This window comes from Parasteatoda tepidariorum, chromosome 3 (assembly GCF_982258835.1).
Source record: "Parasteatoda tepidariorum strain Cologne lab strain chromosome 3, Ptep-v5.0, whole genome shotgun sequence".
Lineage (NCBI taxonomy): Eukaryota > Metazoa > Arthropoda > Arachnida > Araneae > Theridiidae > Parasteatoda > Parasteatoda tepidariorum.
This window is the reverse complement of record NC_141757.1, coordinates 98,465,982-98,482,812: the sequence shown is the minus strand read 5'-3', so window position 1 is coordinate 98,482,812 and position 16,831 is coordinate 98,465,982. Positions and strand designations below refer to the sequence as shown.

General features: G+C 28.3%; 1 protein-coding gene across 1 annotated transcript in view; it reads left to right on the top strand.

The window, feature by feature from the left end:
- LOC107444936 (5-hydroxytryptamine receptor 1D-like) overlaps positions 1 to 16,831 on the top strand; it is a 280,715-nt gene that overhangs the window by 122,174 nt on the left and 141,710 nt on the right. Inside the window, exon 2 of the mRNA XM_016059213.4 lies at positions 5,419 to 5,521. The gene's annotated coding sequence lies outside the window, so the exon portion shown is untranslated. The remainder of the gene's footprint in view (positions 1 to 5,418; positions 5,522 to 16,831) is intronic.

Here is a 16,831-nt window from a genome sequence, read left to right as displayed (position 1 = left end):
ATCTTCACGTTCTAAATCTAAGTCTTAATGGTTCAAGGGGGCGACCTCAAATGATAGGTAATTAGTACTGACGATAGTTTTAGTTTCGAAATCAGACACAAAAATGTATCTGCTCTAAATAAACTAAACTTTTTTAGCTGATAGGTATTTCCGAGTTCCAAACTCTAAGAGGCAGATGCAATCAAGAAAATATGGTTCCAGTAGTTAGCAGAGCGATCCAAAGTTTGGACCTCTTAATAATAATTTTACTTTTTGCGTAGTTCCCTAATCCTTGAGAGCTCTTTAAGCAAATTGAAAAGCAATTTTGCACGTAATTATGAAATTCGTTTATACTAAGGTATGCACCGGGCAAAAAATAACTTTCAATAAATATTTAATATTTTTTTTTATTATTATATTTAAAAGTAGCAGAAAAAATCTGGAATTGCATGGTATACAATTTTTACATCATTTTAAGGAATGTAATTTTACTTGCTTAAATACAAAATTTAAACGAAATCGGTTGAACAGATAAATCGAATAGTTTAAAAAATCCTATTATTATTTACGTGCTTACAGCTGTACTCTGAGTTTTAAAATGGAGAAATAAAATACACGTGATTTTTTAACATTATTCTTAATTACAAAATTTTTCGTTACATTTGGCAAATTAATCGATATTATTCCCTCGATATTATTCCAAATAGCATGAGGAATCCCATGAACCTAAAAATGAAAATTTTATAATTTTGTGTATATATTTGCCTTTATTTTGACAAAAATTCTTATTAAGTATATACAAGGAGGATAATAAAACGTTCTATATGTATTTTACCACAAAAGTGCACAAAATAAGAACTTAGTTGAAAAAATAGTAACTCTCCTGTAAGCTTTTGTAAACATAATTTTCCTTATCTTTTAATGTCTAAAGAATGGAATTAATACAATCAAGCACTCAACACATTTGATAGAATCAATCAATTAAAAAACTATAATGCAAAGAAGCAAACAGTTTAAAATATTGTTACAATTACGGAGTTCCATATTTGTTTATTTTTCAAAATCCAGAGAATCTAGTTAGTGTTATCATAGCATCAGCAAACTAGTTAGTAAGATGAGAGAAACTTAAGTTTTGAAACTTTAACGACACGGAAGCCATTAATGTATACAAGAGCTTGGTAAAATGCTGCAAATCTTCATTTCATTGTTACTTTGTAGATGAGTAATATTTCGTGCACACAAAAGGCTTTGAAAATTTAGCTCCAACATGTATACTAAACTGTAAAATGCTTATTTATTTACTAAAATATAACTTAAAAGTACATATATTACATCATTATTAATAGTGACATACACATTCTTATAAGACAAGTATTTCTCTACTATGAGTCTTGTTCTGTACCCACCACCGTGAAATAGTATCATCAATAAACCTGTCAAGTACTTTTAATCCAGTTTTCACCGGGATTGAGATCGATAATGATTCGTTAAGATTTGATATTTTCTCATTGCATAATAAGTATACTTTTGATTTAATTTTTAACAAAGGTTTTGAAAGTATGTTTTTAGAGTTATTACGCAATGTCTTGTGTATACAAAACTAGCAAATTCTTTTCTACTTACTCAAATATAATCTTGAATTTAAATATGAATTTACTATTACCAGAGTCCACCACATCCTTAAAAGATAAGTATTCCTTTCACTATGAGTCTAGTTTTTTGCCCACTACATCGTTAATCCTGCGTTCACAGAGGGATTAACCTCGATAATGATTTCTTAAATATTGATATTTTATCTTGAGTAACTCCCATTATATGTAATTTCAGACTTAATTTTTTACAGAAATTCCAGAAGTACATTCATATTTTAAAGGTGACTAAAAACTGTCCTGTATGTACTAAGCTATCAAATTCATATCATGTTTACGTAAATGTAATTCATGGATTCAAACATAACTCTACTATTATTAGAGACCTCCACATTCTTATAAGTCAAATATTTCTTCCACAAGTCCCGATACAGCAAAGTAGCATCGTTAAAACGTTTTCCTATGAGTTTTAAAGGCTAGCTTTGGAGACGAACAAAAATAATAAATGAGGTTGTTATTTCTAGCAACTCGTAGTCATATTTCTCAGGGGTAGAATATCGTATAAAAGTGATCAATTGATGGGAAATTCGGATATTCCAGCTACTAAACAGCCATTTTTCTCTTGTGGTTTTTTTGTTGCCATTTTACTTATGCGACCTATTTTAAAATTTATCGTTGCCACTTTATTGAAAGAAGTTTATTTCCGTTGGAGTAAACTAATGGGTATAAAGCTTAGACGGTGTTTTTTTTTTTTACTTTTGGTTATTTTTTTTACTTTGAATATCAATATGGATTTTAATAGTAAATGGTTTATTTTATATAATGTCTTTTATAGATACAATATTAGATTTTATTTTACTTTTATTATCAAAACTTGTATATAGCAAGCGTTGCGAGAAAGTTGTGATTATTTATCTCTTTATGAGTGGCTAATTTATCAATATTATTACATTAGAACTTAGTTTATGCTTTTTAGTGCTATAAATTCGTAATAGTATAAAGTTGCTTAAAAGATAAAATATTATATTTTGCTTTTCAACTTTTGTGTTTACCCTGTACTTTTGATCTCTTAAAACTACAAAAATGTTTGTTCTAAGATAATGAATAGTGGACATTTACTACCAGGAGCTAATTTAGATCCCCATCCCAAAACCTATTTTTTAATATATTTATTAGTCCGTTTGGGAAAAATGTCGGAGAATATTTTTTTGCATTTATTTAACATTAGTGATTGTTAGAAATAGTAAAACTGTAGACGATTCTATTTAAGATTTCATTGCACGTTCCTTAATGTTTAATAATTTTTGAGATGCTAATGAATGATTTTTTAATGTTTAATGATTTCAATTTGATTTATTTGAGAGCTCAGAATTAATTTTAGGTTAAAATAAATTTTAGGTTACCATAGTTTTAATTTAATGACTAAATTGTCCTAATAGACCAACACGCGGAGTGCTCGGCTTAGCAATATTTTCCTCAATAGAGTAATGTATACAACTCTCAAAGGAGAAGAAGCCACAGTTCTCTGGTGTTATGTTTTAGTTTAATGCATGCGAAAATTCTTCTTTAATTCGCCTACATTGGTTTATATTCTTGTAACAAACTTGATTAAACTTTTACTTTGTAGTTTCTTAAAACCTTTATAAAGTGCATTAATATACAAACTTCATGATTAATTTTTTACTTGAGATTGAACCACTAATTACAACTAATTCTACAAAAATAATCTAATTTATAAAATTAGCAGCATGAAATGTGCAACGTTTGTAACAAATTCACATTTCTTTAATTGGAGGTTGAAAGAGACCAGAATTGACAAGCCTTCACTAACTCCACCATGTATCATAATAGCTCCACGAAGACATATCTTTGTTTATACTTAATGTTAGTCAATTTAAACTGCACAAATCAATAATTGATATCAAAATAGGTATAAAGCCTTATAGATAGTGACTTATTACCACATTTTGTTAAAATTCTGAAAATTGTTGTTGGTCATTAAGGTAGAGGGAGTGCGATTATTCTTGTTTTCCATTGTGCGCCATCTATGGCCAAGAATTCGACCTCTGCCACACCCATACGTCACACCCGATTTATAGGGTGAACACATTCATTCATCCACATATCGTAATTTTAACCTGAACCAAAGAACGATCTATCTCCAATTCAGTAACCCCCCCCCCCAAAGGTATAATTTGATATGGGAAAATGTATGACTTTGTGACTCGATATACTTAACGTGCACCAGTCACCGTTTACTACACAGGGAGTCTTCGGCCGGCTGGATTCGAACTCCCATTCCCATGAACGTGAGTCCACCGCCCTGCCAACTAGGCTATCCCGGCCCCAATTCCGAAAATAAAATATGTAATATGAGAAAATAAAAAGAGTAACGAAAAATTTTTAGTGTTACTTTTGCCTCTGAAAAACATTCTTTTTATAAATTTCAACAAAAATATTCATTGTGTGATTATACAACTGCAGATGGAAGTGTAAATCAGTAATGTAAATCTGCAAAATCTCACCGAAGAAAATTTGACCAATAGAGAAAGTTATTCAAAATATCCACTCTAGCCCCATGTCCACACCAGTTTCCATCTTTTGTGGCTGATTGATTAGTGTATGTTATGTTATAAATTAAGTTTATGCCTATTAGGTCACAAATTTGTAAAAACATATTGTTTCTTTATGTAAGCAGTAATTGGTTTTGCATTTCATTTTTGTTACAAATTGCTTGTATAAAATAAGTGTTACAAAAAAATTATGTGAGCTAGTTACTTGAAATTTATATTTTTATATGTGACTCTTTACACATTTTTACATTTGAATTAAGCTTGACAGTTACTGGGGATATAAATTTCAGTTAACTGATCATTTTTTTTATCTTTTTTCAATATTCTAAACTAATTGTGTCTCAAACTTCTTTAAGAAAACTTTTTCTCTCCCAAAAGAAGTGCAATAAAATTTACCACAGATGAAAAAAAAATGCGCTATAATAATTCGTAAGGAATGGTCAGTATTGGAAACTCAGCATCAAATACTTAGTATCCTTGGTGACGCCTAACGCAATTCTTGTGTACGAGAATGAACAAACTATTTTCTGAAATTTTTGCAGTGCAAAAATTGTTGGTAAGTAAGGAAAGTTATTTCACAAAACTGTAATTCTTTTTTACGTATAAAATAGTTTTTATTTTTATTTTAAAGAATTTAATTATTTATTTCATTGTATAAATGTAAACATTGTAAAAAGAAAATAATTTTTATTAAACAAAAAAAACAAAAAAAAAACTCGAGGCTCCTCTTGCCAACTCCCGTAATTGATTCTAATTCATAATTCTTTTTCTTTTTTTCTCTTTTTGCTGCTATTGCGATTTTTAACTACTTTAAACTTTAGCTGAACCATACGTACTGAAAATACTATACTACTATAACATTATCCATTTTATTTGTTGTGAACAAAATTATCCATGCTTAAATTTATCCTTAACATATTAGCTTAACCTTTAAAAAATTTAAATATTTGTAAAGTTTAAACTACCTATTTTTTAATTTGTTCTTTTAAATATACTATTCATTGAAATGTAATTTTTTTAGCTTCACGAAATCTAAGCAAAATATAAATATATATGTATGAATCATAAAACAAGCAATTACATATTTTTTGAAATGAATCATTTCAAATTTGTCTTCTTGAAACTATATATCTTGAAACCCCAGTCTTTAAAAGCATTTTTAGTATCATACTATCATTGAATGAAGCTTAATTATAGACCAAAAATATACAGAGACGCGCATTTAAATATGCCTCAGCTATCATTAATTTCTATATTATTTTATTTTCCCTTTTTAGTTTCGCCGATGTGATGCAATGATGACAACTCAGAATAAAAATAGCAAAACTCAAATACAATGGAATCTTTGAGTTCGTCACACAATCGCCCATAAGGAAAAAGGTAAGTGGTCAAACTTTTATTCTTATTTACATGATTTAGAAGTTATAACAAGGAATCGTAAAAAACGGGGTAGAGAAAATTTTATGGCAATAAAACAATTGTGTGGGGTTTATAGTGTAGTATAGCATAAAATTCGCTTTGAAATCGCTTATCCAGTTTGTTATCGTGTTCTTAATAAGATATTCTTAGATGTTGCTTCTAATTTAGGAAAGTAAGTACTTTATAATTTATTGTTTATAATTTTTCCAGTATTGTTTGTAAAATTATTTTTGTAAATATCACTGCTAAAGTGTAGAAATCGATTCTACAGATTATCTTGCTAATCTGTAGATTAACTAGGGTGATCCGTTGAAGTGTCAAAACATTGTTTCATTTCTCAAATTAACTGGACAATCTGCATACTGCCTAGATAATCTGCACATTACCCATTATGCACTCGTTAAAGTGAGAATGAAATACTTGCTGGAACGATAGCGACGTTTATGCACACTTAAATTAATATAATGTGATTTACTTTTCATTACTAAAATTAAGTTGCGACAATTAAACAATCAAAATATTAGTTGTTAGAATCAATCATAAATTATCAATCCTTTTAAATACTATGATATAAAGATTTAAAGGGTATAAAATCTTATTTCTTTAAAAGAAATTAACGTGATGTTATTTATTTAGTTTACAAAACATAAATAATCGAGTCAATTAAACAATCAAAAATTAGTTGATAGAACAAGAAAAATTAATTATTCTATTTTAACGATAGGTCAACCAGTAACGCGTACATTATCAAGGAAATAGCAGAAAAAACTTGATTCCGAATTTCTAACGAATCACGTTAGTTTGGTAATATAACATGATTTCGATTTGCTCTGTAACTTATGATTTGGATATGTTAAGCTAAATGTTCAAAAAAGAACGTGTTTCTTATCATCAGTAGTTCAAAATGGTAGGCATAGAGTACATCGCAACATTAAGATGAGAAACTGTTTCCTTAGGTAATTAAAAATGGTAGTCATCCAGTAGTTTTTAATTACCTGATAAAGGGAAGTTCGTTCTTCCCGGAGCACTGAGTTCCATTTTCCAGTAAATGGTTACTAAAGCAATCCTAATAATTACTCAAATAAGTTAATAATTATCTCCAACTCTTCATGGATTTAAATATCATTAAATAAAGATTCCACCAATCTGATGCTACCCTAGTGGTATTTCGTTTTCGTATTTTGTGTGTTTTGTCCAAACTCAGTTCAAAGTACCGTTTGATATTGCAAACCTAGTGATATTTCCACTTTTGTTTGATACAAACTAAATTTGAATTGATTATCGTCTTAAATTTGCTGTTTGTTTTTTGTTAATTTAGGTGCAATGCAATTAATATTTATACATTTATTTACATTTAATCAGTAAAATGCACATGAAAAACATATTTTATATATTCAATAAAGTTAAAGTTAAATTAAATGAAACATTATTGAACAGTTATTTCAATAAAATGTCATTTAAGTATAGTTAAAATTTATAAAACGCCATTGAAGTATAATTAAATTTAATGAAACGTAACGTCCCATTTGTATTATTTTTATCGATAAAGAAAGTATTCAGAATGATTATTTTGATGTTAGTTCCTTTAAATTTTATTATAAAATCTTATTAAAATATATAGTAGATATCAGTTTTAAATATTCAAACTTTCTCTCTAAGGTATTAATTCATCGGTACAATATTTTAGTATTTGTCCCAAAACATTTTATTTAAATTGTAACTAGAAAACATCGTTTCACGACTGTTTATAGTTTCATTTAGTGTTTAGAAGAAGAAAAAAGCAAAGAATTTTAAATATTTATTCACAAAAAAATATTTCCTGTTTAATACGTATTTTAGCAAACAGTAAAAGATTGCATAAAAAATAAAGTAATATAATTTAAAATACATAATGTTTAGATTAGTATATTTTCTTTATCATTATTTGACTTTTTTTTGTATAGTTAATAGATAATTCATAACTATAATATAAAAAATAATAAATAACTTTTTTTATGATTTACTATCGTTTTTTTTAAACAATAACAAAACTGAAAAAAAATTTTCCCTTATTTTTGTATTTCTTTAATTTTTGAATTCATTGAATGACGTTATTAAAAAATTATATTTGTAAAATTCAATAAAAGATATTAAATAATACCCTTAAAATACAATTCGTAAAGTTTCTATCCATATTAGAATTGCAAAATTCCTATATCAGATGTGATCATGCAAATTTTAAATATGCCAAAAAAAATTTTTTTCTTGACGTAGAATCACAGAATCACGTGATTTCGAATAACGTTTAAAGTCGTGATATATGTTTCAACAAGCACTCAATTCTCGATTCTTGTGAATTCAAAACAATAACTTACGTGCTGTGTGATCCTCATTGGTGTATTTGGGTAAAATATAACTTCAGATCGTGACATATGAATAAAAGTGGGTATTCTCAAATGAATTACATCATTTAATTGATTGGCTCTTACAACTTTTCATTATCACGTTTTATAATTTACTTTTTCTGAACATTTGTAGATATGGAACAGTTTGTATCCTCACTTGTATGGTTTTATGTCGAATTTATGAGTGTCCGTTTTTGAGTTTGAGTGAACAAACAATACGCTCTGTTTTTTTCTTTCTTTAAGAACACGTTCACTCCGTGTTCATATTGTATATTGTAATATGTTTTGTCATGAATTATAAAATTTTACGCTCCTATGCAGACATGCACTTTCTTTGAAAAAAAAAAACTTTTTTTTTTGCTCAACCCCTTGATTTGTTTGTGTGTATATATATATATATATATATAATATATATATATATATATATATATATATATATATATATATATATATATATATATATATATATATATATATATATATATATATATATATATATATATATATATATATATATATATATATATACAGGGTGTCTATAAAAGAACTCCGGGGTTTTAAAAATTCATATCTCACTAACTATAAAAGATAGCAAAATTTAGTCGATTTCTCTGAAAAGAGTAGCTTAAAAAGTTTTACTCATGCCAATTGGGAATGTTTGTATCAACTGTTGGCGGCGCTGCAGGGCGTTGACCTTGAAATGGCGTCGCAAAATTTGAAATGATGGCGACTCCGCAACAAAAGGCTCAATGTGTTATTTGGCTCATAGAAACGAAGTCTTTAGTTACCGTACAAAGTGCAGAGAAAATTCGTCATGTTCAACATCTCAGGGAACGAATAGTCAATTGTGTGGCAACCGTACCCCCACACATGCTCGCCAGGACATGGGAAGAGGTAGAATACCGTTTAGACGTCTGCCGTGCCACTAACGGGGCTCATATAGAACTTTACTAAGTGTTAAAAAAAACTTGAAAATGTAAGCTTTTCAGTCATGTATAAAACATGTATGTATGTTTTTTGTTGCATTAAAATATTTTGCCTCAAAACCCCGGAGTTCTTTTATAGACACCCTGTATATATATATATATATATATATATATATATATATATATATATATATATATATATATATATGTAAAATGATGCAGTCGGACCGAGCAGGGAAACAGACACAGGATTTTAATTAAATCAGAGTAACTTTTATTCGATCATTCTTAGTTGAGTGGGAGCGAAAAAGTGATGTTTACTCCATCAGCAAACAGTCTTTCTGGTAGGGAAAATCTTGCAAAAAATCCTAAAATGTCTCTATTTAGGGAAAAGAGGGAAAACTCAGAAATTACTATTGGTTAATTAAATATATCACGCGATTCTCACAAGACTTAAAAGGAAAAATATCTTTATTTAAATTTATGTATAGTTGGCTAAAAATAGATTTAGAAACAGGATGTGGTTTCTTTAAAAGTATCATAAAGTGCTTCGATTCGAAGAATTAAGTAGTAATAAATTAGGAGTTGTTTTATAACGAAGAAACTAACATAAAAAGATTAATTGAAGCTTTTTATGTTACATCCCCCCTCGCCGAAAAATTTTTAACTATTATCAAAAATTTTAAAATTTATCTTTTTGCAAAACTTTCCCTATGATGACACAATAAAAAAAATCAAATTGTACTTTTAACAAGATTCCAAAGTAATATGAACTATAAAAAATACATATAAGCACACAATATAAAAAAAAAAATTTCATGAAAGTCTCGAGAAAAAAAAATTGAAGTAGCGCTACCATCAAAATGAAGTGTTAGATCTTCATTTTCAATACTTTTTGTCATTTAAGTTTTTTCAGTCCTTTTTGAAAATCACTGTAAATAAAGTTTATTACTCATACTAACACAATTAAAATAAACTTTCACTATAAGAAAATTCATAAAAACTTTCTTTAAAATGTAAATATTCAAAAACATGAAAGATAAAAAATATGAAAATACAAATGATATGAGATATCTAAAAATACATATTGACACTTTTTGTCAAAAAAAAATTCAATATGAAATTTTTCTTCAGGTTTTGTACATCTTGAAAATAAAATGTATAAAAAAAATTTTTGACACAATGGTCTTTAATCTGAAATTTAGGATTTCAGTGTTGTTAGGGGAAAATTTTTGCTGGATTAGGGGCTGTATTCCCCAAAAGGAGGAAAACAGTCCCTAGTCTCAACAATGATGTGCTGGAAGATCCTAGTTTCAATAGATGCTTAAGTTTAAATTTTTTTTGGTTTTCACCACAGAGAGAAACTACCATCGCCCCATATCCTTTTAGATTGGGTAAACATTGAACTTGAAGAAGAAAATTTGAAAGGTCGGATCTTCCAGAAAAAAGGGGACCACATGTTCTTTTGAACCATGTGTAATGTTGTCACATTCGGTGTTTTTAATTTTATTTTAACATTGAAAAATCATTAAATTTAATATAAAATATAATTAATTCTATTATTTAAACTATTACATGTTTTCTATTCGTGACACAATTTAAGTTTGTCAGGTGGGTGGTACCTTCGCAATTTTGATATATGAACTATTTCTGAATTTTCTTTATTATGAATATTCTTCTTATTTATTTTATAATTAACATCAGAAATTTTTTCAAGAATTATATATGGACCGGAAAAAGTGGGGGTAAGTTTCCTAGTATTGGGGTATTTAAAATCTTCATACATTACAGTATCATTTGGGGAAAATTCAATATGAGTGAATCTTGCATCATAATAAATTTTATTTTTTTCATGATATTGTTTAGTTCTTTCAACTGCAATTTTCCTTGCTTCTTCTATTGGTGGAAAAATTTCTTCAGATAAAGGATGATTAAATGGGAGAGTGCCAAACATTAAATAAGCTGGTGGGAATTTAGTTACCGAATGTGGAGTTAAATTATATTCTTCGGTTACTTCTTTTAATAATTTAGGCCAAGGAATTTTTTTAGAAGAATCATTAATTTTACATTTTAAATGTGTTACAATGGTTTGTCGTAAACGTTCAACTTTTCCATTAGTTTCGGGTCTATGGGCTGTAGTTAACAATTGTTTGATTTTGCTATGTTTAAGAAATTTTTTAAAGTAGGAAGAAGTAAACGCGGCATTTCTATCACTCAAAATACTGTTAGGGGTTTGAATTTGAAAAATTTGGTGCAAAAAATTTACATAAGTTTCCGTAGTTATTGATTTAGATGCAAAAGACCACATATATCGAGTGTGATGATCAATTACTAAAGTTAAATATTTTTTTGTAGAATTGTAATAATTAAAACCACCTACACTATCGATTGCAATTATTTCAAAAGGTTTGTCAACTGGGGGCATTTCCTGAAGTAACCCAAATCTTTTCTGTCTAGGTTTTTTATTAATTTGACAAGTATGACAATGTTTGTTAAAATTTGTAATGTCCAAAGTAATATTTTCCCAATAGTAAACAGGAGTAAGTAAATTAATAGTTTTTTGAATTCCGGGATGGCCAAATTTTTTATGAGTAATTTCAAGTAATTTATGCCTTAAAGAAAATGGAACAACAATTTTGGTAAAACCCTTTTTACGTATACACAAAACATTATCTATTTTAATAAAATTTCCAGTTAAATTATCATTTTGTTGGGCTTCGCGAATTTCGTCTAATTGCAAAAGATGTGAAAAATGGCTTACATTATTTAAATCAACATCACTACTGTGTTCAATATTGTCAGGAATATCTCGAGATAACATGTCAGCTTCAAAGTTTAAGGTGCCTTTTGTGTATTTTATATCATAATCATACATACTTAACAGTAAAGACCATCGGAACAATCTACCTTTTAGATTTTTAACATTTTTTAACCAAACTAAAGCCGCATGATCTGTATGTATGGTAAATTTATTTCCAAATAAATAATGATAAAATTTGTTTAATGCATCAACAATAGCAAGACATTCCAGTTCTGTGATAGCATAATTTTTCTCATAGTCTCTAAGAGAACGAGAATGGAATGCTATTGGATGTAAGACACCTGAAACATCTGGCTGTTTCAAAATTGCTCCAACACCACTTTGACTTGCATCAACAAAAATATGACATGGTAACTTAGGATTAAATATTTTCAAAATTGGTTTACAAACTAAAGCATTTTTTAAAAATTCGAATGCTTCTTGACATTTGGGAGTCCAACACCAGGGTGTATTTTTCTTTAAGAGATTATTTAAAGGTGCTCTAAGTTTAGCATAATTATTTATAAATTTATTATACACATTTATTGAACCTAAAAATCGTTGAAGAGATTTAACATTAGTTGGAGGTTTCAAGTTTTTAATTGCTTCAATGTTGTTGTTATCAGGAGTTACTACACCATTAGATATTTCGTATCCCAAAAATTGAATTTTAGCTTGCAAAAAAGAACATTTAGAATCTTTTAATTTTAAGTTTTCAAATCTACATATTTCAAAAAATTCCTTTAGATGATTTAAATGTTCTTCAAAATTATTAGAATAAATTATGATATCATCAAAATAATTAGCTGCAAATGAAACTTTATATTTAGTGAGTATTCTACGTATTGTTCTTTGAAAAATACTAGGGGCGTTCTTCCACCCAAATGGCAATCTTAACCATTCGTATAACCCACTATTGGTGACAAAAGCAAGTTTTTCAGTGTCCTCAGGGTTGATTGGAATTTGCCAATAACCACTTACCATATCTAGTCTACTAAAATAAACACTGTTCCCTAATTTATCTATAAGAGTTTCTATAAGAGGTAATGGTTCTGCATCCGATTTAGTAATTTGATTTAATTTTCTGAAGTCTATACACAATCTACTTTTTTTATTTTCATCTTTTTTATAAGCTAGAGTTACTGGAGCAGAATAGGGAGAAGAACTTTCTTTAATTATATTATGCTTTAACAATTCTTCAATTTGTTTATCTATTTCCTCTTGTTGTTTTGGGGAAGTTTTGTATGCTCGTAAGGATACTGGTAAGTCTGATGTTAATCTTACCCTTTGAGGTTCAATTCTTATTGTCCCTACATCATACTTATCTTTAGCAAAAATATCTGAAAAATCTTCTAAAATTTCCTGAAGTTGGGAATTTTTTTCATCATCTTGAATTTGCATAATTCCATCAACATGGTTTTGACAATGTTGCGCACCATTATCACATTTAGTCTCAAGAACATTTGAAAATTCAAGATTATTTTCAGTTTTGCTATTTAAATCTTTATTTTTTATCCCATTTTTCTTATTTTTCCTTAAATTGACTTTGTGTACATTTTTATCTTTGTTTATTCTCACGTCCAAAATTTTATTTTCCATACCAAATTCTTCCTTTTGTTTATTTTTATTTGATTTAACATTTTTTCTTTTATTTCTACTTTCCTTATTTTTATTCTTAGCTTTACTTTCTTTGTTGGTATTTTTGTTGCAATCATTAACCGGGATTTCAGGAGAAATGTGTAAAGACAAGTTGCTTTTATAATCCGAAAAAGTGATCAGTTTTCTCTGATTTTGCATTACAACTTGTTTATCACAATCAATCACAAATTTAAACCCATTACATTCCTTTAAACCCAATATGGCATAAGGTAGATCAGTATTTAAAATATAAAATTCCACTGACCTAGCTATTTTTCAAATTTTTAAATTTAAAGTACAAGTTTGGTCAAGTTGCAAAATACCTTTTGTTTGTTTTACATTAACAAAGTTCTTTCTTTCTTTTTGGACATTAAGTTTTTCAAAAAGTTTAGTTGGGATGATATTTAAAGTACTACCTGTATCAATATTTAACAGGATAGTTTTATTTGTCAAAATCGGGTATTTGTCACTTTTATAGTTGTCATCTTTATTTTGTATGTATCCGGATACTATTAATTGTCAATTTCGTGGTTGGTCACTTTCTTGTTTATGCTGAGTTTGATTCTCAGTCATAAAAGAATTAGGTTTGTTTACACAATTTTGGCCCCAATGATAAGCATTGGTTATACCAAGCTTATCACAGTATTTACATGGTTTAGGAGGCAACTCCTGGGAAGCCTGGGCGAAATGACTAGTTTGTTGTTTATTTCTTTGAAACTTTTCATTTTGAATTCTAGGTCTAAATTGGGATTGTTGGTTATAACTTTGATTAGGCCGGGAAAAATTTTGATTTTGTCGAGGATTATAATTTGGATTACTTGAGTTGTTAAAGAATGGCCGCCTTGGTACCCAGCCTTGATATTGTGGTCTATATACATTAAATTTAGATTCTGGTAATTTTTTAGTTTCAGTTTGGGGCAAGACCGTCGGTACATCATGAATTATTTTCGAGACAATAGTGAGCCATTCAATTGGGGTTTTAGGTTCTTTTAAAACCAAAAGTGCTTTGATTTGGGGAGGCAAACCTATAGATAGACCCTCAATTATATGTTCATTACTTAAATTTATTTTTCGACCTAACTCTACCTTTTCGGTAAAATACGAATTTAGGTCTTTAGCTTGGCCCGAAAATTTTAAATTTTGAAAATCGTTAAAGCCAAATGGAGGTGAAAAATAATGCTCTCTAAAAATTTCAACTATTTCTTGATATGAATTACAATTAAGACAGTTATTAATATACAATTTTAAAGCTGAACCTTTAATGAATTTTTGAAAATTTCTAACTTTCCATTCGTCATTACATTTAGCATCTAGAGTTTGTTTTTCGAAGTGTTTGAGCCAGGATGTGAATTGAACACCAATGTCCGGCTCAAAGACTAGTATGTCTGGTTTATCCTGTACACTTTGATCCATACTTAATTTTTGTAAATTATCACTCAATTCTTCTTCAGAATTATCTGTATTGCTTTTGGCATTTTCATCCATTTTAAATTTGTAATTTTTGCCACTCCGTAAGGGCATTCAAATAACCAAAATAAATTTTAACAATTAAATATAGCATTTAGAAGTAAATTAAATCTCATAGTTGCTTATTTATCGTTACCTTACGATAAACACTAAAGCAAAATTTAAAAAAAAATATTCAATTGATCATATATTATAACACATAATATAATTAAAACGAAACTAAATATCCTATAACATTTTTAGGCTAATAATATTAAATCAATTTAATAAAATAAAATTCCTCAAAGAATAAGTAAATTTCAATAACAGTAAGTTTTTGAAAATGCAAAAATAAACAATCAAAATAAGAACAATGAATAAAAATTAATAATCATGAAAAATTCATAATCATAAAAATTAATAATCATCACAATGAAATATCAAGAATGAGAAAAAAAAAATTTCCGAATATAACCAAAATCTATTATTATTTTCGCTGTTCAAACACCACATATTTTGATAATCAAAAAATATTTGTAAATTATTATCATAACAAAAGCACGGATCGAAGTAAATTTTCATTATATGAATACCATTGAAGAATTTTCCATCGAGGATTATCACTAAACACTGGGAATCACTGCGCGAATCACTGTATTATCACTAAACTGCACACGCGAACAGAATCGTAGCCATTAAGATGAACTTCTGGAAATGTAGAATCGCTGTCACTTTGAAATAAGCAGGAACTCACAAATATGGAACAGATGGTCTTTAGTGGCATGGAATTCTCGAAAAGGGTAAACGAAACATTTTTTTTTTCTTTCTTAATGTTTTTTCCATAGTCGCACCATTCCAAGAGTAAACACGAGAAGAGTTAGTAGAAAAGGGGAATAAACCATCTTCTTCGTTAAGATGAGTCACTGACTAACGCCGAAATTGATAAATTTGCAGACTATGCTTTCAAGGTTCATTCAAATCCACTTAATTTCGCAGCATTGGCAAACTGCTAAGCATTCTCTGTGAAGTCTTCGATCCGTTCGTTAAAAGGCTCAAATCTTCCATCATAGTAGAAGTGTGTTCTTTTAGTTAATTTTTTATTTTTATGTTTTGAAGAAGCATTTAATATTATCCTGCGCCCGTTTCATCAGTTCTTAATATCCTGCTCGGCTTGTAAAATGATGCAGTCGGACCGAGCAGGGAAACAGACACAGGATTTTAATTAAATCAGAGTAACTTTTATTCGATCATTCTCAGTTGAGTGGGAGCGAAAAAGTGATGTTTACTCCATCAGCAAACAGTCTTTCTGGTAGGGAAAATCTTGCAAAAAATCCTAAAATGTCTCTATTTAGGGAAAAGAGGGAAAACTCAGAAATTACTATTGGTTAATTAAATATATCACGCGATTCTCACAAGACTTAAAAGGAAAAATATCTTTATTTAAATTTATGTATAGTTGGCTAAAAATAGATTTAGAAACAGGATGTGGTTTCTTTAAAAGTATCATAAAGTGCTTCGATTCGAAGAATTAAGTAGTAATAAATTAGGAGTTGTTTTATAACGAAGAAACTAACATAAAAAGATTAATTGAAGCTTTTTATGTTACATATATATATATATATATATATATATATATATATATATATATATATATATATATAAATACAAGAAAACACTAAGAAAGTTAAGAAAAACAATAAGTTTCATTTATTGCGCTTAAGCTGCAAGTAAACAGCACTCGTTAGATAAGTTCAAAATGAAGAATAAAAAAGAAAAATTATAGACATATGAAAAAAAAGGGGGTGGGAAATAATAAGTAAAAAAAATAACAAACAACAACATTTTATTAAAAAAAAAAAATGAAGTGTTAATTAAAAAACCGGAAAAAAAAAGATATAATCTTTTCTTCAGCCCACACTGATTTGCGGATATAATCGTGTGGGGATATCGTTGTATATCGATATATATATCGATTATATACGATATATATATCGTGGGGATATATATATCGTATATAATCGTTGCGGATATAATGGGCTGAAGAAAAGATTATATCTTTTTTTTTCCGGTTTTTTAA